The 22,637-nt window shown below is 46.1% G+C and overlaps 1 protein-coding gene across 2 annotated transcripts in view; it reads left to right on the top strand.

Annotated features, from left to right (window-relative positions):
- The window catches only part of NDST1 (N-deacetylase and N-sulfotransferase 1), a 100,380-nt gene that overhangs the window by 16,429 nt on the left and 61,314 nt on the right, over nucleotides 1-22,637 (top strand). The window contains exon 1 of one of the 2 annotated variants that reach the window (XM_029583278.1): nucleotides 9,401-9,659. The exons of the other annotated variant lie outside the window; for it this stretch is intronic. The gene's annotated coding sequence lies outside the window, so the exon portion shown is untranslated. Of the gene's footprint in view, nucleotides 1-9,400; nucleotides 9,660-22,637 lie in introns of those variants that run through there. 2 annotated transcript variants of the gene reach the window in all.

Genomic DNA, 22,637 nt, shown 5'->3' with positions numbered 1-22,637 from the left:
TGTCTGACAGTCCGACTGGTGTGCAAGCCCCCTCCCCCAGCCCACAGCAATGTGCCGCACACGCGAAAAACATTACATGCATGGGAGGGTGCGGTTCCAAGCATGAAGCACGTATGCATTTCTGTAGAGGCCTGGGGGGAGGTTTTTTTGGCACAGAGGGGGGCGGGGCTGGTAAACAAAGCTGCATTCTGCTTTCTCGGCCACTGGAGACTGCTCTATTGTTTAGGGAATAAATGAGAGAGGAAGGGTAAAAATGGAAAATACTACAGGTGGCACCTGTTGAAAGGGGAGCAAAGGGAGAGCTTGCAGGCTTGGATAAATGTAGGGTGGAGGGCCGAGGCTACCTCCATACACTGTGTTTACCGAGTGAGCATGAGATTGGGAGAGGGCAGTTTCTGTTCCCCAGGCGAGAGGGGGATGGGGGGGTGGGAAAGTAGTGACAGGCTCTGTCACTGAAGCATAAGAAATGTCAGCGGAATCCGATCCCTTCAAAGGTGGGAGACGCCGGATGTCAGGACTGCCTGGGGGGGAAAAAATGTTTTATTTACTTCAAAGTGAGAATACTGCCATCATGATCTGGGGGGGGAGGGAAGACATTAATATGACAGGAAACATGGCAAACGTCTCTGGTAGGCACAGTAATATCCTTTTGTCATCAGGAGCAGCTTTGATCGGTTCTAACTGTGGTATCCCCACGTCGGAAGGAAGCAGTGGGAGTGGAGACTGGGTTTGCCAAAGAATAAAGTAGTTATCCCCCCGTTATTTAATTTTAAGCTGTGATTTGCTAGGTCGGGCTTTGCTCTGCAGATGCGTCCTACAGAAGTGTACGACAGAGGGCAGTCCTGTCTGAGGTGCCACCCTGAACCCAGCTACCAATATTCTCCATCATATCTCGTGAGTGTGTTTTTAATTCTTAATGACTTCCTTTGATTAAAACACTCCGTGCTTGGGAAGCGATGAGGCACGAGAGATGATTCAGTTGGCAGTGCGGCTTGTCACAGGAAGCCCATGAGACGAAGTCTTGACGAGTAACAGAATGAGGCTTATTAAATTATTTCAAAAGGGAGACTTGATAAAATGAGGAAAATAGGAAAAAAAAAAACCTAAACGGTGCAGCCACAAAGGTTAAGCGCTTATATCTGGCATGGACATTGTTTAAAAATACCATCTTGGAAGCCCAGACCAGATGTATTCCATGCATTAGAAGACATGAAAGGAAGGTTAAAAGGTGAGGTGAATGAGCCTATTTTAGCCAAAATAATTTGTTTCAAAACTTGGAAGAAGGATCCATCTGAAGAAAATAGGAAAAAGCATAAGCATTGGTACATTAGATAAGGAAAACAAAAAGAGAATTGTAAAAGAAGCTGGTCATAGAGGCAAAAATTCATAATAAAACTTTTCTGAAATATTTCTGAAGCAGAAAGCTTGTGAGGGAGTCGATTGGACCGTTAGATGACTTAGGGATTAAAGAGGCACTTAGGGAAGACAAAGCCATAGCAGAAAGACTGAATGAATTATTTGATTCAGTGTTTACTGAAGAGGGTATTGAGGAGATACCTGTTTAGGAAATGGTATTTAATGGTGATGATTCGGAAGAACTGATACTAGTCATGGTGAACCTGGATGATATAATAGGGCAGACTGATAAACTAAAGAGTAGCAAATTGCCGAGATCAGATGGTTTATACTCCAGAGTTCTGAAAGAGCTAGCAAATGAAATTGTAGATCTTTTACTAGTAATTTGTAATGCATCATTAAAATCATCTATTCTACCTGAAGACTGGAGGGAGGCTAATGTGATGCAGATCTTTAGAAAGGGCTCCAGGAGTGATCTGAGAAACTATAGGCCAGTCAGTTTGACTCTGTGCTGGGAAAAATCGTGGAAACCATTCTAAAGAACAAAATCACAGAACATCTAGAACGACATGGTTTACTGGGACACAGCCAGCATGGATTTGCACAAGGAAACTCTTGCCTCACAAATCGGTTACATTTCTTTGAAGGGATTAACCAAGGTGGATAATGGTGATCCAGTGGATATAGTATATTTGGATTTTCAGAAGGCGTTTTGACAAATTCCCCCATGAGAGGCTCTTGAGAAAAATAAAAAGTCACAGGATAGGGGGCAATGACCTATTGTGGATTGCAAACTGGTTAAAAGATAGGAAACAGAGTAGGAATAAATGGTCAGTTTTCTCAGTGGAAAAAGATAAACCATGGAGTACCTCAGGGATCTGTACTGGGATCGGCACTTTTTAATATATTTATAACTGATCTAGAAAACAGAATGAGGTGATCAGATTTGCAGATGGCACAAAATTATTCTGAGTAGTGAAATCACAAACAGATTTTTATTTTATTTGTTTTTTTATATTCCGCTTTTCGGCACATCACAGGGTACATCAAAGCGGATTACATTCAGGTACTATAGGTTTTTCCCTATCCCCGCATTGTGAGAAGTTGCAGGAGACCTTTGCGAGACTGGTAAACTGGGCATCCAAATCACATGAAATTTAATATGGACAAGTGCAAAGTGATGCACATAAAGAAAAGTAACCCATTGTAGTAATATGATGTTAAGAACATTGGAACATAAGAAGTTGTGATACTGGGTTAGACAGAGGGTCAATCAAGTCCAATATCCTGTTTCCAACAGTGGCCAATCTAGGTTACAAGTACCTGGCAAGAACCCAAACATTAAATAAAAACAATGCTACTAATGCCAGTAATAGCAGTGGCTATTTCCTAAGTCAGTTTGATTAATAGCAGTTTATAGACTTCTCCAGGAACTTATCCAAAAACTTTTTTAAACCCAGCTACACTAACTGCCCTACCCACATCCTTCAGCAATGAATATCAGAGTTTAATTGTGCATTAAGTAAATAAAGTTTTCTCAGATTTGTTTTAAATGTGCTACTTTTCAAACTTCTTGACATGTCCCCTAGTCCTTCTGTTATCTGAAAGAATAAATAACCGATACACATTTACCCGTTCTAGTCCTCTCATGATTTTATAGTCCTCTCTCATACCCCCCCCCCCCCCTCAGCCGTCTCTTCTCCAAACTGAACAGCCTTTCCTCATAGGGGAACAATTCCATCCCCTTTATTATTTTGGTCACCCTTCTCTGTACCTTCTCCAGAGTAATTACATCTGTTTTGAGATGCAGCAACCAGAATTGCATAAAGTATTCAAGGTATGGTCTCACCATGGAGCAATACAGCGGCATTATGACATCCTCCATTTTATTCACCATTCCCTTCCTAATAATTCCTGTTTGCTTTTTTGACTGCCCCAGTGCATTGAGCCGATGATTTCAATGTATGATCCACTATGACACCTAGATCTTTTTTCTGGGTGGTAGCTCCTAATGTGGAACCTAACACTGTGTAACTACAGCATGGGATATTTTTCCCTATGTGCATCACCTTACACTTGTCCACATTAAATTTCATCTGCCATTTGGATGCCCAATCTTCCAGTCTCGCCAAGGCCCTCCTGCAATTTATCACAATCCACATATGATTTAACTACTCTGAATAATTTTGTATCATCTGCAGATTTGATCACCTCACTCGTCGTATCCCCTTCCAATCATATATGTATATTGAAATGCGCTGGTCCAAGTACAGATCCCTGAGGTATATCTTTTTCCACTAAGAAAATTGACCATTTAATCCTACTCTGTTTCCTGACTTTTAACCAGTTTGCAATCCATGAAAGGACATCGCCTCCTATCCCATGACTTTTTAGTTTTCTTAGAAGCCTTTCATGAGGGACTTTGTCAAATGCCTTCTGAAAATCCAAATATACTACATCTACCGGTTCACCTTTTATCCACAGGTTTATTAATCCCTTCAAAACAATGTAGCAGATTTGTGAGGCAAGACTTGATTGGGTAAATCAATGCTAGCTGTGTTCCATTAAACTATGTCTTTCTATATGCTCTGTGATTTTTGTTTTTTAGAATAGTTTCCACTATTTTTCCAGGCACTGAAGTTAGGCTTGTCGGTCTATAGTTTCTCAGATCAACCCTACAGTCCTTTTTAAATATCGTGGTTACATTGGCCACAATGGATGATTTTAATAAACATTTTTACTAATAGGTCTGAAATTTCATTTTTGAGGTCTTTCAGAACCTTGGGGTGTATACCATCCGGTCCAGGTGATTTGCTACTCTTCAGTTTGTCAATCTGGCCTACCACATCTTCCAGGTTCACAGTTCATCTGACTCATCACACTTAAAAACCATCTGTGGAACCAGTATCTCCCCAACATCCTTATTAGCAAACACAGATGCAAAGAATTCAGTTAGTCTTTCCGCAATGGCCTTATCTTCCCTAAATATCCCTTTAACCCCTTGATCATCTAACCGTTCAACCAACTCCCTCACAGTTTTCCTGCTTTGGATATATTTTTTAAAGTTTTTTATTATGAGTTTTATTTGTTTGTATTAATCTACTTTTCAGTTGACAGGGATAATTTGGGATCTCCTAACTCAGGTGCTTCTTGACTTATAGGCACATGGAGTACATTTACTTTTATTGGGATGCCTTAACTCTCTCATTTCATTAGTATCCTTCCAGGATACTTCCCTCCGAACCATGTGCTGCTGAGCGCCTGTCTGCTTTCCCCCTTGTTCTAGTTAGGTTCCATATTAGGAATTATCAGCCAGGAAAAGGATTTAGGTGTCATCGTGGACAATACTTTGAAATCCATAGCTTAGTGTATGGCGGCAATCAGAAAGCAAACAGAATATTAGGAATTTAGGAAAGGAATGGAGAATGACATAATACCTCTGTATCGCTCCATGGTGAGATAATATCTAGAGTACCGCTTGCAGTTCTGGTTGCTGCATCTAAAAAAAGATAGAACTGAACTGGAAAAGGTACAGAGAAGGATGACCAAATTGATAAAGGGGATAGAACAGCATCCCTATCAGGAAAGGATAAAGCGATTAGGGCTCTTCAGCTTGGAAAAGAGATGGCTGAAGGGGAATATGATAGAGGTCTATAAAATCTTGAATGGAATAGAATGGGTAAATATGAATCTCTTATTTACTCTTTCAAAACATACAAAACCTAGGGGACACTTCATGAAGTTTGTAAGTTGCACATTTAAAACAAATCGGAGAAATCTTTTTTTTAACTCCACTCACAATTAAGCTCCAGAATTCATTGCCAGAGGATGTGGTAAGGGCAGTTAGTGTAGATGGGTTTAAAAAAGGTTTTGGACAAATCTTGGAGGAGAAGTTCATAAATTGTTATTAACGAGATAGACTTGGGAAAAGCCACCACTTATCTCTGGGTGTTAGCAGCATGGGATCGATCTCCGGTGTGGGATCCTGCCAGGTACACGTGACCTGGATTGGCTACGGTTAGAAACAGGATGCTGGGTTTGATGGACCTTTGGTCTGACCCAGTATGGCAATCTTCTGTCCTTGTTACATTTTTATTTACTACAAACCTAATCTGATTCTGACCATCCAGCTTTCACTCACATGTGCAGCCTCGGTGTGACTTTTCCTTTATCTTGTGTGGTTCCAAAGGTCACTGTCAGCTTGCATTAAAGGGACAGTACAGGCAGAGAAAATGGTCCTGTCTCTTTCCTTGCACCAGAATGTATTGATGCATTCGGTTCTACTTCACGGGCTGATTTATCTGCCGGTCTGGGCTGGTGAGGAAAACAGGGCCACAAGGGGCCTGAGAGCAAAGTGGGAGCTGACTCTGTCTCACACCGGCTTTTTAACATTCAGCTGCAGTTGTTCCCCTCCCGGAGATCAGGGCTTGGGACGGGCCCCGACTGGAATCAAATGTCCATGGGGCTAAGGTATTAATTGTAGTAGTGTTGCTGGGGGAAGGAGTGAGAGATGGAAAGATGTAGAATAAGCTGGAGGCTGACTCGGGAGGGGGAGAGAGAGCAGGATTTTTTATTAAATGGATGGGGGAGGGAAAGAGAAGGTTTTTTTGTTTTTTCCTGAGGACAATACTGTTGATGTGGATGGAGGAGAGAGGGGCTTTTTTTTTTTTTAAAATCTCATACATCAGCTGTGCAGCTGGTTTGTGTCATTTTTAGGAAGGTAACTAGCTAGTTTTAAGAAAATTGTTTTCTAAAAATAAGTTGTTCGTTTTAGAAAACAGTTTTCTTAAAGTGGCTAGTTATCTTCTTAAAATGACACAAGCCAGCTGTGGGGCTGACCCGTGAGTCTAAAGACCGGATGGATGAGGGAGTTTATCCTTCATCCCACCCCCGCTCTTTAATTTTCTGGGACACCCCTCCCTACGCATCGGCGCTGTCCCTGGTCCATGGAATTTAAGAGAGGTCGCGAGCCGGTCCTTGGCATACGAAAGGTTGAGGATCGCTGCACCGAGGTACTCGGAGTCAGGTGGGGGCAGGGGGAGTTGGGTGACGACCCACGGGGACGGCGCTCTTCGGCCCTTGGGTTGCAGGCATCCGGTTGGTTAATCATTTGTGAAAAGGCAGCCAGCCTTACCTTGCCCTTGCGAGAGGGCAGGCCAACAGGCCGTGTACCTGTTAAAGATTCGGAAGGCTGGAAAGATCAGGCCTGCGCGCGGTGGTTTTCAGCCAGTCTTCGGGGGGGGGGGGGGGGAGGGACACACCCCCCGCCTGGTCAGGTTTTCAGCATATCCACCATGAATATGTACGAGAGAGATTTGCATGCACTGCCTCCTTTTGTATGCACATCTGTCTCCGTGCACATACCTCGTGGATATCCTGAGAACCTGGCTGGCTGGGTGCGTCCTGAGGACCGGGCCTTATAAAACGAAGGGCCGTGACTTTGCATCGGGGACTTCCTCCCAGCCCCCCCCCTGTCTCGGTGTCCTGTGCTCTCAATTTTAAGTTTGCTGCTGCCGAGGCTCTGTTGGAGTAACTGGTATTTTCTCAGACATGGAGTTTTCCCCCTTCACCTCGGGAGGAAAATCGTATCCCACGTGGCCAATTAGTGTCCTTGAAGCTTTCCATTCTGTCTCTCTCCGAGCCTGCCTGCCTGCCTGCCCGGTGCTTCTGGGTGCATTGAGTGACGCAGTGGGGAGCGCGGCAAATACTTTGTTTGTCTGCTTTTTTTTTTTTTTTGTCTTTTACCTGTGGGTATCGGTGATCCGGTGACTGTGAAAAGAAAAGGGGGGGGGAGACTTGGTAACGGGGGAGAGGTGGTGGAGGCTATCGACGACGCGTCTCTGCTTTCCAGGTTTTTGTTTTTTTTTTTTTACTGCTACTCGTGTGCCCGTGTTGTGCAGGCAGTGATGTCGAACTGCGCTTCGGGAGTATGGGGGTGAGAGAGCGGGCGAGACGCATGGTAGCCAGAGACGTCTGAGCAGAAAGTCCTGGAAAACGTTAACTTTTGGTAAGAAAAGAGAGAGGAAGTGTGTGCGTGCTGCTGGAGACGCAACAGGTGCTCCCCTATTGCAAGTTTTCCCCTGCTTCCTCCCATGTGTATTAGGGATATGAAAAGAGGCAGCTCCTTCCAGACCTCATTCGGAAGAGGGCAACGCAGTGGCCTAGGGCCGCCGTCCACACGGAGCCTCTGGGTGGCCCTCCCTGTTGCTCGCAGACTACTAATTACTTGCCCACAAAAGTGACTGGTGGTGACCTTTCTTGGTTGTAATCCTCTGCCAATTATTTTTCAGATTGCTTTTAATGCCAGCCTGAGGTTTCGACAGAACATAAAAATGAGGCCTTTGTTTTTTAAACACGAGCCTTCGTTAATATCGCCCAGCGAGATCTCTGCCTTCTGTTGACTGTGGTCGGCTTGAAGTGCCGTCTCTCCGGCTTGGTGAAACGCGTGACCGATGGCAGGTCCCCGATTTGTGGAATTTGTTACCACAGTACCATCGTTTAATCTCTTGTCCCAAACTACACAGCTAAAAAAAAAAAAAAGCCCCTCCTCATCTCTTCCAGATGGCGTTGCAAGGTCTTGATTGTCCAGCCCTATCAAAGGCCTTTCTCTCCGTACACATGTTTATGGAAATGCAGTCATTTAATTTGGTATTGATGTTTTACTTTCCTCCGTAATAGGTGTTCTTTAATTTTGTACTTGTTATGTATCTTTATGTCGTAACCTGCTGCGAACAATGGAGCATGCAGGATATAAACTTGCCATACTGGGACCATCAAGCCCAGTATCCTGTTTCCAACAGGGGCCAATCCAGGTCACAGGTTCCTGGCAGGATCCCCCAAGGGGTAGGTAGAGAGCTTCCAAGCTGCTTATCCCAGGGATAAGCAGTGGGATTTCCCCAAGTCCACCTTAATAATGGTTTATGGACTTTTTCCTCCAGAAACGCGTCGTGTTAGGGTTTCCAAAGTCAGCCTGAGCTCTCGTTTTCAAAAGATCTTTCCCAAAGCACAGCATGGGAATGCGTAGCGCTGGAGGGAGACTCCTGGCGGCCCCCGCGGGGCTACTTATTGCAGGATTTTCTGGATCCGGAGAATGACTCACCAAGTGGGGCAGTGCTGGCAGGAGCCCCTCGATCAGAAACTTGGAACCACAGCACAGACTCGGGGGGCCAGAAATCCAGATACTGTGGTAAGGAAGGAATACACAAGAAAGGCACCACTAATAGAATTATCATAGCTACTTGTGCTGCAGTCTGAGGCCAGGAAAGAGCCGCAGGAAAAAATACGGAAATAGCACTAATTGTCTGGGCCACCGCAGACCTGCCTGAAAAAAACGAACTTTCAAGCCCACCTGCCCAGGTTGCTAGCGCACCAGACCGGGTGAGCCTGCTGGTGCTTAACTGCTGTCATATGCTATGTTAGGCTCTATAACCGTGCTTGCACCATAGGAGGTCCAGAAGGACGCTCTCTCTGGCACAGTGCAAGCATTAAGAGCAGCATTAGCAGTCCATTTGAGATTGTACGCAACACGTCCTGAGGTTAATTCCTGTCACGGTATTTACAGACTCAACCTATGTGGAGACGATGACCCCTTTCGGACAGTCAGGCCTAGTGAGTGGCCGTCGCTGCAGGAACTGGGGGGGGGGGGGGAGATGTTACAGAGATGCTGAATTAAAAAAAAAAACAAAACAAAAAACCTAGAAAATGATCTGATTATTAGTTTGAGTTCTTTCGTTCTAGAAAGTCATTTTACTTCTGCATAAGGAAGTAATTAACCTGCAAGTTCCTGCACTCTCTCTAAGGCTCCCCGAGCGAGGAGGCTGCAGGGCGGGGGGTGACTGGGGGCCCGGGAAAGGTGTACAATAGGAGAGTGAGTGATAAGGTGGAGCGGTTTCCTTCTGCAGGTCCTGCCCCCGCGCGCGCGCGTCTGTACCTGCGTGACGCGTTAGGGAGGGAAATGCACGTGACCAGGGCAGGGTGCTTGCGGGTGAGAGACTGCAGACTTGACTGTACCTGTTTGTATTACTGGAGAGACGGGGGGGGGGGGCAGAGAAAGGGGGCGCACGTGCTTTTCCTCTGTGCACCCACCACAGAACCTGGCAAACACAGGGAGGGAAGAGTACGCAGAATATACTTTTTGTATTTATTTTTTTTTCTAATGTTACTGCTGAGAGCTCTGGGCTATTGTTCCTGTGAGTGCAGCATGCCAAGGGTAACAATGAGGAGCGTGACGCTGGCAGGCCGAAGAGGGACGCAGTGAGGAAAACAATCTGGAGCTCTGTCTTGAGTCCAGCCCAGCGCGCGGAGTAAGTCAGAAGAATCTGGCTTTTTTTTTTTTTCCCAGCCTTTTGTAAGTAGATTTTGAACAATCCCGTACTTTGTTGTGGCGGTGATTCTGTCCAGCGCAGAACTTTAAGCCTCTCTCTCTCTCTCTCTCTTTGCCTGCGGCGCCCCCCGAGCTTCCCAGAAGGCGCTGCGCCTCGGCGAGCAGGTGGCCTGCATTGGTTCGGATGGGGGATGGGGGGGCGAGCCCATTCGGTTTGGAAATGGTAATGACCCCCCCCCCCCCCCTCGCATTTCAGCACAGGAGGGTCCGCGCTGATGGGCGATGCTGTTTGGCAGGCGTCGCGGATTAGGAGAGAGAGCTTGAAAAGCCCGGCGTCCTGAGGAAATCTGAGTGCCTTTTTCCTGCCGAGGCTTTGTGCTGGGAGAACCGTGGGAGCGATTTTTCTACAAACTTTTTTTTTTTCTTTCTTTCTTCTCCCCCCCTTGAAAGATTGCGGGAAAGTTTACACAGTAATATAGTCATGGCGGCGGAAACTGGCCAAATGGTCCATCCAGTCTGCCCAGCAAGTTTCCCTTGGTAGTAACTACCGCTCCATGCAGGTTACCCCCCCCCCCCCCCCGTGTTTCTGTTAAGGGTAATAGTAACAATCAACACAAGTCGCTGTCAAACCCATATTAAAGTTTACTGCTATCAACGATTTACGGGGTGAGCCGCCTTCTTGATGATTCATACGGTGCTGCTGCTGCTTGAATGTGCTTTTTTGCTTTCGGATTTGGCTGTAGAAGCAGTCCTGTGCTTTTTCCCTAATGTCTGCGTGTCCGTATCCCGGACCGTAAACTCTCAGGGCGCCGGGTTGGCTGTCGTCTGAATCCAATTCTCCTCCCCCGCTGCCATCGAAGCCACTGCAATTGCATCAAAAGAGTGAAAGCTAATTGGCTTAAGGGTAGTGATCCCCATGCCTTCGGTTAAGGGTAGCAACTGCCGCTCCATGCTGGTTACCCCCATGCACCCCTTTTTCTTCATGTCCAACCTCTGGCCTTTAGGGACCCACAGTGTTTATCCCCTGCCCCTTTGTATTCTTTTACTGTTTTCAGGCCTTGCCACCTCCTCCAGAAGACCATTCCAGGCATCCACCACACCCTCTCCCTGATGTTGCTTCTGAGGTGTCCCCTCTGGAGTTTCATTTCGTGACTCCCTAGTTCTACTGTTCTGTTTCCAACAGAAAATATTTGAATTTTGTGCATCATAGAAACCTTTCAGGTACCCGAAGGTCTATATCATATCTCCCCTGCACCTCCTCTCTTCCAGGGTGTACATATTCAGCTTCTTCAGCCTCTCCTTATAAGTCTTTTAATACAGACCCCTCACCAATTTGGTCTTCCTTCTCCGGACCGCCTCCATCTTGTCTCTATCCTTTTTGAGATTCGGTCTCCAGAACTGAACACTACTCCAGGTGAGGCCTCACCAAGGGACCTGTACAAGGGCATTATCACCTCCTTTTTCTTACTGGTTATTCCTCTCTCTATGCAGCCCAGCATCCTTCTGGCTTTAGCTATCACCTTGTCACATTGCTTCACCACCTTCAGATCGCCAGACACTATCACACCAAGGCCCCTCTCCCAGTCTGTGCACATTAGTCGTTCCCTCCCCCCATTACTTATAGATCTTTTGGATTACTACACCCCAGATGCTTGACTCTGCGCTTCTTGTCACTGAATCCCAGCTGCAAGACAGGTAATATATTTTTCTAGCCCTTAAGAGTCTGGAAGGAGGGGCAGCGGATGATGACCTCTCGTGTGGATAAAGCATCTTTCATCTTTGGGATCAGATTTTGTTTCAGTCTTAAGGTGGAAAAAGTACAACGTGCTTGGAAACTCTCCAAGCTGCAGGACCACCCATAATAATAATCGCCACAACATCTGGTCTTATCCCAGCCAAAGAAATGGACTGATGGTCCTAAGAAAGAAGAAATCAGATCCCAGGGGGGTCTTAGCAGGACAACGGTGTAGAAGGAATCTCCTGCTCCGATTCCTGAGAGATACTTTGAGGAAAGAAAGACTGATTATTAGTTTACAAGCCAATAAATCATGCTTTTTTCCAGTTAACTGCACTCAAGTGGTTTGAAAATCAACCAGGCCGGACCCTTGATTCTGAGAGAAAATTGTAGTGAAGTTCCTGAGCAGCGCAACACCCAGGCAGGAAATAGTTTAACACTGGTGTTGCGCGGCACGGTGGGCCGTTCCCAGCTTTGACTCGGATTTTAAATTTGGTGTATGTGAGTTCTCCGACCTGGAAAGATAATCGGTTGAGGGCTTCTTACCTACCGAGGTGTGGCTTAATTTAAACAGAAATAAATGCCGGACTGGTTCAGGCTGTGCCGTGGGAAATCCCGGGAACTGCGGAAGGTTTAACCCAAACCTACCTGCCTCTGTCTTCCTGCAAACATTCCTCATGTAAGCCTCCCAGGAAAGAAGGGAAGATTGTTAAATGCTCCTGACTAGAGGACAAAAAAAAATAACAATCCAGTAGAGGAGGCTGGCCCCAATAAGCAGGGAACATCAGACTGAAGAGTGCTCTCTTTATAAACTGTGGACTAAGCATCTCCAATCCACTGAGCAGAGTGAATGCAATTACATGCTCTCCCCTGCAGCTGATTAACTCATGTAACTAGCATTGCCAGGAGGGGGGAGGGGGAATCGGGAACGTTACAGAGATAATGGACTTTTAGTTCAATAGTGTTGGGGGGGGGGGGGGGAAATGCAATGGAAAAGTTTTTTTGTTTTTTTTTTTTTAAAGTGCGGTGCACTGCATCACTGCATGAAACGTAAGGGTGAGAGTCCTCTGGGCAGCCACTCCAGAGATCAAGGATCATGGTTTTTAAAATGCTTTCTGCCCTGCTGGGCTCTTGACGCAAAAACGTCCTGCGAATACAAGGCCTGAGGCTTCCACCAGACTTGACAGGGGATGGTTGCTGCTTCCTCTCATGGCCACAGACTGAAAGCAGTGGTAGATGCAGGGGGGGGGGGGGGGGGGGGAGGGACCATCGGAAAATCTTGGTCCCTTGGCTTGAAGTCTTCTTACTGACTCTGTGTGACCTTGGTGGGATCAGTTGACTTGCCTGTGCCTGGGTTTATCCAGCTGTGGCTGGATAATATTATCGGGCTCCTCCTCTCGGTCTGCAGCTGCTAGGCACTGCACTACACCAGCTCTGAAAGCAAGGACATGGCTTCTTTCCTGTCCGGTTCCTGGTTATGGGACCAACTTTTTCATCCCCAAGAGATACCAAGAGCTGGTCCAGCCCAGAGAGAGAGCGTTTTTTTTTTCATGTAGCGTTCCCATGGTATAAATCTGGAAAAATCCGAGCGTTGCATTGCTTGGCAAACGAAATAAGCCATGCGGAAACTTTTTGCTTTTTTTTTTTTTCTTTGTGTATGTAGATTATTATTTTTTATCCCTTTATGAAAGAAGGGGATGAGAAGCTCGTCGTTTTATACAGTGAACTTGGAGATTTGTAAGCTCTTTGGGGGGAAAAGAGATGCTGTGAGTGTATGAAACAGAAAACCTTGGAAAAATAGGGCTTTAAAAGAGCTGAAACGGTCAGCTTGTTCATCCCCATTCTCCAGTTCCGGTGTTAGATAATGCAACAATATTAATGCAGGACCTCCGTTCCAGCCCCATTACTCTCTCATAGACTACAGCTGACCTCTGGCTTTTGCTTCTTTTTTTTTTTTTTTTTAAACTTTATTTCTATTGCACAGTCATTCAAGTTACACTTGACATCCTTTCTTGCCGTTACAGCGGTATCGATATCATGAAATGATCTCGAGTGGTGCATTTCTGATTTATCCTCAGATTTCCTGTAGTAACTAACGCGTTGCCCATCAGTGACAGAGAGGCTTTTCTGTGCAATGCCTACCTAGCGTGAAACCATTTACCTTTTAGACGCTCTCCGCGACGCCTTGTTGAGGTTGTGCCGGACCGTTTGGAGCATCTTTTCGGATGCCTTTATTTTGTCATCTGCGACTTTCTTTACATCGTTGCTGCTTTCTGTCGGGGCCCAAGAATTCTTGCAAGGGCTTACCACGCGTCTTTGCGTTTATTGTTTGTTTTTTCTCTAACGACCTTGGTTCTCCTGCTTTGGGTTATCCGTTCTGTGTATCCAGATAAGAGTCCCCCGGCTCCTTGGTAACTCGAGATTATCTGTTCCTGTCCCAGGCTTTTTTTGATCACAGAGAACATGCACGGACCCTCAGGAAAGCCCATGGGTTCCTGTTGAGGTGCAGCTAGATGACAGGGGGAAGACTGTGAGCCGGCCTGAAGGGACAGCCAGCCTGCGTGCCTGGCGGTGGGAGCTGGGGATAGCGTGCTAGAAACGCAGAGCGTTCCTGGACAATCATTTTCTTGGGTTTATATTTTCCGCTCACCCCTTCCAGCACTTCCTAACAGTTTGTGCATTGCTGTTTAACACTCAAGAGTAAATAAGGAGGTTCAGAGGGGGCATGCACCACATTTCCGCTGCCGGGTGGATGTACCTGGACCCACTTTCTAGCTTCTGCCCCCAGCAGAGGGCAGCTGGGGGTCAAGGGGGTCTGGAAGTGGAATCTTTGGACAGAGCATTACTAGGAAGCTATACACTTTTTCTAAAGGAAACGGGAAATAACATTATACATTTTATATATATATATTTTTTTTTTTTTTAAACCAAGGTCTGACCTCTGAGGGACTTAACAGCTCCTACCCCACAATAGCCCAAGTGAGGTCCTAGCAGCTGTGCAGTCCTGCAGGCAGTGGGTTCCCGGCTACTGCTGTCTGAGATTGTGTCCTGAAGATGAGCGGCTCCTGCACTCCCTGTGGTTCATAATTAGATCTACACTTCTACACTGCTGCAGCCCCGGAGCATACAGCGGCCCTTCCCAGTGCACGTAACCATCCCTATATGGCGGAGCATACAGCAAGGACTTCCCATGCGCTCTCTGGAGCATGAGGTCCGCCCTTCATTTCCCCTGCTGCCTCGGAGTATGCAACGGCTGCTCCCAGGACCCCCCCCTCCCCCGCTGCACTTCCTGGGGAGCAGGGCCAGCCCTGCCCTCCGGAGCTCCCCTGAAGCACTTGGCTGGCCTCCTACTTCCTCTGCCATATCCATGGAGCATGCAGCAGACACTGTCCCTCTGCGATATATAAACACACATACCACAGAGATACAGTGGGGAGTCAATAAATAAGCGCATATCATCAAAACAGTGTAGATTCACCTTACTTATTGATTCATGTGGGTGAGAAGTTATATATCGCCAAATCAGACACATGGTCTGCCCATGGTGGTGATCACCCGTAAATACAGACATTAAAAACCATTGCATCTAAAAATTATACAAAAGCATCCTAACCCCCCCCCCCCCCCACATTGAACAGCCTGCATAAGATAAATTTCCATCCTACCCTATCTCCTAGAAGAAACAAATATTGCCCAAACTTTACCCTCCAAAACCCCACATAAATGTACCTCATCGAGCTATCTCCAGATGCTCTCCTGGAGATGACCAGGCCTGCACGTTTTCCCCGAATGCTTGACCGCTTCCTCCCTCCCCATTTCTTCCTTGCTTTTAAATCTGAAACCCTGACTCCAGAGCCCTACCCAGGCAATTTGGCACCTTTTGGCCAAGTGAAAAACTGCGCCGTCACCCGTTACACAACATATGACGCCACGAGTTGGGAGATTCTGTTCAATGTTTGTACAGACCACCTCCCTCGGACAAAACTCAACCCAAAGAGGTTTACAAACAAGCAAAATAATACCATAAATATCGATAAAATACAGATGCATTATTAAATACAATGATGCATTAACGGCCTGGAGGCGTAACTCGTACCAACTTTACTCTCACTAGGAATGGGCAAAGCGACAAATCCAGCTGCCACACATCCAAACGCAGGAGTGTCGGGATACCACAGGGTGCCATGCAAAGAACCGAAAGTGCTCTTGCTACCTCTGAAATGTGCAAGGATGTGCCCCAAGGTGTTACTGTGGGCCTCGGGGAATTGAAAAAATGGCCAGTGCAAGGGTATTCGGTGCTCTTGGGAAAACCTTTTTACAGCCTTGTACTCATCACACCCTCCTCACACAGAATAAAATAATATGCATTTATAATAACAGATTTTACATGACAAAGGACATTCAAAGCACAGTCCTATGAGGTAAAAAATCACTTAAAATATGTACTACAGTCGTGCCAACCAAAAAAGCAAGAGACACTTGGAACTTATATGGTTGTTTGGCTTACTGTATTGCATCTCAGGCATGGGCATGACCCACAGAGAGCAACAAGAAAGTAGAATTTCTCTATCAAAACAGCACTAACTGCCAGCACTCAGACAGCAACAACACTACCTATCAGGCCAATACAGAACGGTGCGCTCAGCCGACCGCACCATTAGTCCCCGTTTGGCCACCCATTTTTGACGCGCTTTTATTACCCATTATACAGTAAGGGGTAATAGTGCGTGGAAAACATGTGGTCAACCCCTCCCCCCCCCCCCGAAACTAATAGCGCTCATCACATGCAAATGCATGTTGATGAGCCTATTAGTTAGTCACCCGCAATACAGAAAGCAAAACATGCGGCCAAGCCGCACATTTTACTCTCAGAAATTAACTCCTGCCTTAATCTCAGATGGCACTGGGCAAGTGTACAGAAAAGCAGAAAAAACTGCTTTTCTGTACCCCCTCCGACTTAATGTCATAGCGATATTAAGTCGGAGGCCCCAAAAATTAAAAACAAAAAAAAAATCTTCTTAAAAAAAAAATCTGCCCGCGGGTTGGAAAACGAATGCTCAATTTTGCCGGCGTCCGTGTTCCGAACCCGTGGCTGTCAACGGGTTTGACAACCGACGCTGGGGTCCCTAGCGCCTCCTTATTAGCGCGGGCCCTAATTTAAATAGAGAATCGCGCGCGTTGGGAGAGCGGGCACTCGCCTCAGAGCTCCGGCTCTCCCGCGGAGTTTACTGTATGGGCCTGTATGAAAGTTAATACTGCAAATATTACACCAGGCCTAAAATGGTATTCCTCCCCCTATTAAGAAAACAGAACAAGCCAAGTTGTATAGATTCCTACACAGAAACTATGCACTAATGGAATAACTGGGTTCAGTCACACTTGCAAAACACAGATAAACTCTCAAAGACAGAATAAAGAGACCATACAGTATAAACAGAAATGTACAGACAAAAACTGAACTGGAAACCGCATCAAGCCAAATTCTGTATGCACGGCAACAATGTAAAAAACAGAAACATTACCATTCCTCATAAAACAAGATTAGTAAAACCATACCAATAAAAAGAACAATTCAAAACTAATTCAATAATTAAAATATAACAATTTTCCAAATACCAATAAAATATTTCAAAACAGACACCCAACAATTAAAATAAGGATTATTTTTTTTTAAATCCCCCATTATCCATACCTGAGAACATTTGATTTCCAGATGCCCTGAATTTGTCATGGAACAGCAGGCACATGGAACGCCCACATTCTCTCCCTCTCCCACACACAAGCTCTCTCTCACCCTCCCACACACATGCTCTCTCTCACTTCCTCCTTACAGTAGCAGGCAGCAGCAGTCTCCTCCTTTAGTTCCTGCGGCCAGGGGAACGACTTCTGGCCATGGGGCCGACCCAGCTCTAACATTGGACTCCTTCCAGCGGGGCAGGGTGCGCTCCTCTTCCAAAGCAGTGCAGCCTCGCCGAAATCTGCCGTGTGGTAAGCATGGCCCCAGCAGAATCAGCAGCGCGGCCATGTCGACCACGCTGTCAACTTCATGGGGCCGCGCTGCTTTAGTTCTCTTGCTGAGGAACTGCTGGCCGTGCTGCTCTCGCTGGCCCGTGGCAGTGCTATGGCGCCTTTTTTTTTTTTTAAAGCCGGCTGTATTTTTACCGTGAATGCTATGAGGGCTACAGCACAGCTGACATTATTTACTAAAGTGACATTGGGACAGGAAAAAGCAGTCAGGTGAATTGAATTACTAAATAATAGTGAAGCTCTAGTTTTCACAAATGCTATAGTGCATTCTGTAAAAGAGAGCACTAGGCGTGTCTGCGCACACTCTCTCTCCAGAATGCAGCAGGTAGGTATCTAGGAGCTCTCTCTAGTGGAGCCTCCAGGGGGTGCAAAAAGAAACGCCCGTCTCCCAGTGAAATAGCTGCTCTTGGGTCCTGCTGTATGACAGTGACGAATTCCTCCAGGACTTGATCACCATCTGCTCCTGCCTCCACCTTCCACCTGCCACTAATTTATTTTTAGGGGAGGGGGAGGGGCAGATGGCAGGAGTGGCCACCTACCTCATGCAGCTTTTTTCTCTTTCTTCCACTCCTCATCTCACCCAGGTGCAGTCTCTTTCTCTTTCTTTCTTTCTCTCTCTCTCTCCCTCCCTCCAGTCCCTACTCCGTTCGCTCTCCTCCTTTGCCTTCTACCCTCTCCTCTGTCCCTCCTCCTCTTTCCCCCCACCACTCACTGCAGGCCTCTCTGCGATCTCCCGTTGATGACATTTTCTGCCTCTACCCTCTTGGTGTCTCTCTGCCTCCCCTACGAGATGCTGACCCCCATCTAGTGTTGCCAAATGGTCCCATGCTTTTGGCCCTCACCTCCACCTGCCCCATCCATGGGCTTGCAGGTCCTGCTTCCTTCTGGTCTGAGAGGAAAATCAGAAGCCAGTGAGGCTAAAAGAAAAGTGGAGCCGGTGGATGACCCTCCACTCATCAAAGTCGCCCGCACTGGGCAGAGGCCCATCTCCCTTGCGGAGGTGCAGGCAGTAATGGCAGAGATGCTCCGGTAGCTATGGAAATGCCAAGGAAACTTCACCACTTTTTTTTTTTTTTTTTTAAACCACGGTAGCCGCAGCTCATGTGCTCCCAAGCCAGAGCCCGGGAAAGATCAGGAAGGTGGAAATTATTTCACGTGTTCAGATGAGAAGGCTTAAAATGTAAAGGGATGACTTGTGGGGTGTCTCTGTCTAATCCACTTCCTGATTCAGCCTTTTACATTGCATATCTAATTTATATACCACTCTCCATATGACATAAATAACCAACGTACGTTAAAAAGACAAAAGCTAGAGCATGTATCAAACTTTGTGGCCACCCAAAATATCAGCGCCTCCGGTTCACAACTCTGCTGTTGTCTCATCTTAATCACTGGATGCCTTTTGGGGTTTTTTAATACATTTTTTGTTTCCTTTCACACCCCTTTGGAATAAAAGGCACGTACATAGTTATAGTCAAGCTGTGATGTTTGTAAAATCTCTTCGGCCCACTATCAGCGCCTGCTTTCTTAATGCACCTCCCTTGGGGACGCCATGCGATATTTAAATTAGGGGGTCGCGTTAGCAAGGAGGCTAACGAGAACCCGATCGGCTAAAAGCATGGGACCATTTGGCCTCGCTAGATGGGGGTCAGCATCTCGTGGGGGAGGCAGAGAGTCACCGAGAGGGTAGAGGCAGATGTTGTCATCAACGGGAGATCGCAGAGAGGCCTGCAGCGAGTGGTGGGGGGAAAGAGGAAGAGGGTAGAAGGCAGAGCGGGGGGGAGTAGGGACTGGAGGTGGAAAGAGAGAGAGAGACTGCATCTGGGTGTGAGGACTAACATCCTGCTGTCCTCAGAGAACACCTGTTACAGGTAAGCAACTCTGCTATAGCCAGATCCATTCTGGATTCTGGGGATATTTTTGTATAAAGTAGCGTGGCTGCTGTGTTCGGCCACTTGAATGCGTGGAAATAAAGATTAATGCATAAAAGCAAAAAAAGTGAGGTGATGCCTTTTGATTGGACTCACTTCATATATTTCATCACTAGAAATGTGTTGTTAGTACATGACTGCAGATAAATAGAATATTGGACTATATTGATGGAATTAAAACTTCTCAAGGCCAAAACAGAACACAAATAGACAAAACAAAGAGTCAGGAATTTTCCCTGTTTAGTGAGGGAGGGAAGTGGATCTTCCCACCAGCTAAGCAATGGCATGTTACTATGTGCCTGGCAGGAAGGGGGTAAGAAAGAAATAGAGCACGAGAGACCTCTTTAACTTAAAAAAATGCATTCTGAACATTTTGTCTGAGATGACCCAGCACCGCAAGTTAAAAAGCTGCCTCCCCACTGATGTCTTTCAGGCATGCTTGGAATATGGAAAGAATAGAGCCAAGTTAGAAGAGATGTGCGTGCCAAGAAACGTGCATCTGTCACATGACCAACCGCGTGTCCAACCTATTTTATAAACCTCACACTGACTGGCACAGGCAGAGCCTATTTAAAATAGGGGCAGGGCCAGCATAACTTCTGATCTTATAATCGGCGCAAAACAGCACATGTGTGGCTGTTACCTGCACTCATTAACTTTTGATTTTTATCGGGTGTAAGTCACAATAACACCAATTTCTGACTCGGTGAAGGGTCTGGGTAAACTGAGGGGAGTGCAGGCTGAAGAACCAGGGAGGATTTGATGACCTAGGGACTGACTGGGTAAACTGGTGGACTCATTGAAAACAAATCAGAGAAAATTCATTTTTACCTTAATACACAATTAAGGAATTCATTGCCAGAGGATGTGGTTAAGGCAGTTAGTGCAGATGGGCTTAAAAAGGTTTAGACAAGTTCCTGCAGAAGTTAATAAACTGCTATTAATCAAATTGACTTAGAGAATAGGCACTGCTAATTAGTTAATTACTCTCTCAGATAATAGAACTAGGGGGCACTCCATGAAGTTAGCAAGTAATATTTAAAACAAATTGAAGAAAATTATTTTTCACTTAGCACCTAGTTAAATTCTGGAATTCATTGCCAGAGGATGTGGTTACAGCAGTTAGTGCAAGTGGGTTTAAAAAAGGTTTGGATAAGTTCCGAGAGGAAAAATCCATGAACTGCTATTAATTAATAAGCAATAGTGCCTGGCAGGATCCTGAAGACTAGATCCATTGCTTGTTGCTTACTTTTGGTGATAAGTGGTGGGTTTCCCAGAATCCACATGGCTAATAATTGTTTTTAGACTTTTCCTCCAGGACCTTGTCAAACTGTTTTTAGATTCAGCCATATTAGATACCTTGACCACATCTTCTGGCAACAAATTCCACAGCTTGATTGTTTGCCGAGTGGATAAAAGCAAAATACTTTCTCCAACCTGTTAGTTTTATGGAGTGTCCACTAGTCTTGGTATTATTTGAAAGGTTAATTAACCATCCACTATTTACATTTTGCACTCCTATCATGATTTTATAGAGCTCAATCATATCCCGTTCCAGTCATCTCTTCTCATAAGAACATAAGAACATGCCATACTGGGTCAGACCAAGGGTCCATCAAGCCCAGCATCCTGTTTCCAACAGTGGCCAATCCAGGCCATAAGAACCTGGCAAGTACCCAAAAACTAAGTCTATCCTATGCTATTGTTGCTAGTAATAGCAGTGGCTATTTTCTAAGTCAATTTAATTAATAGCAGGTAATGGACTTCTCCTCCAAGAACTTATCCAATCCTTTTTTAAACCCAGCTACACTAACTGCACTAACCACATCCTCTGGCAACAAATTCCAGAGTTTAATTGTGTATTGACTGAAAAAGAACATTCTCAGATTAGTTTTAAATGTGCCACATGCTAACTTCATGGAGTGCCCCCTAGTCTTTCTATTATCCGAAAGAGTAAATAACCGATTCACATTAACCCGTTCTAGACCTCTCATGATTTTAAACACCTCTATCATATCCCCCCTCAGCCGTCTCTTCTCCAAGCTGAAAAGTCCTAACCTCTTTAGTCTTTCCTCATAGGGGAGCTGTTCCATCCCCTTTATCATTTTGGTTGCCCTTCTCTGTACCTTCTCCATCACAACTATATCTTTTTTGAGATGCAGCGACCAGAATTGTACACAGTATTCAAGGTGCAGTCTCACCATGGAGCGATACAGAGGCATTATGACATTTTCCGTTTTATTAACCATTCCCTTCCTAATAATAAGCTTGTCAGGGTACGTCTGGTTGCTAGAAAATGGTGTGTTGGGAAGAGGTGTACCTGAAGAGACTGGATGGCTGGTTAAAGGCTGAGCCAAGGCCAGTAAAAGCAAGCCTAGCACTGGGGCGTACTGCAGAGCTGAACATAGTGCCGGAATAAGGTCAGGCAAGCAGAGGTTCTGGAGGATGTATCCTGGGAGCCTGTTATATCGGCAGAAGCGTGTCTCTGTTGCTCTCCCTTAAGTATTGTCGTCCATCGGCATATCTAGGAACTCTCTGGATTTCACCTGGAGACCCCAGAATACTAAAGGAATTTCCAGGTCTCTGGGCAAACACTGGAAAAGCACGGGTGACGCACTGCTCCAGAAAAAGAAGTCACCTGGACTTGTGCAGCCAGGAGAAAGAGTAGGGCTGGCATCAGCCTGGCATGGCCGGAACAGATGACAGGAGGAGTCCTGTCATCTGTTCGGACCTGAAGCAGGAGACTTGGGATGGGAAGGAAGGGAATGAATGAGAGTGAAAGAGAGAGAGAGAGAGAGAGAGAGTGTGTGGGTGTGCACGTGGGAGAATGAGAGAGTGAACATGCGAGGATGTTAATTATATGTGCATTTGAAGGGAGAGTGTGTGTGTGTGTGTGTATGAGAATTTCAGTGTCACCAGGTCTGCCAATCAGGGCACACCTTGGGCTGAGTGAATGGAACCTTCCGAGGGTGTGTCTATTTCCCTGGCAACTGCAAGGTAAACATCCCCTCGGCCTTTTCCTGACTGCGGCTCCTCCGTAGCTTCCCAGCCTCTGCTCTTTCAGGGTCCTCGGTTCTAGCTCCATTCACCCTGACAATATTGGAGAGCCCGAACCTGCTTGGGCCTCTCTTTATAAGGCGGGGGGAAGGGGGGCCTTCCCATCCCCTTCATCAGTTTTGTTACCGTTCTCTGTAGCTTTTTCTGGTTCTTCTGTATCTTTTTGAGATGGGTCAGCCAGAACTGCACACAGTAACCAAGGTGCAGT

Source organism: Rhinatrema bivittatum, chromosome 18 (genome assembly GCF_901001135.1).
Source record: "Rhinatrema bivittatum chromosome 18, aRhiBiv1.1, whole genome shotgun sequence".
NCBI classification, from domain to species: Eukaryota; Metazoa; Chordata; class Amphibia; order Gymnophiona; family Rhinatrematidae; genus Rhinatrema; species Rhinatrema bivittatum.
Note: the sequence above shows the minus strand (reverse complement) of the source record. Positions and strands in the feature narration are given on the sequence as shown.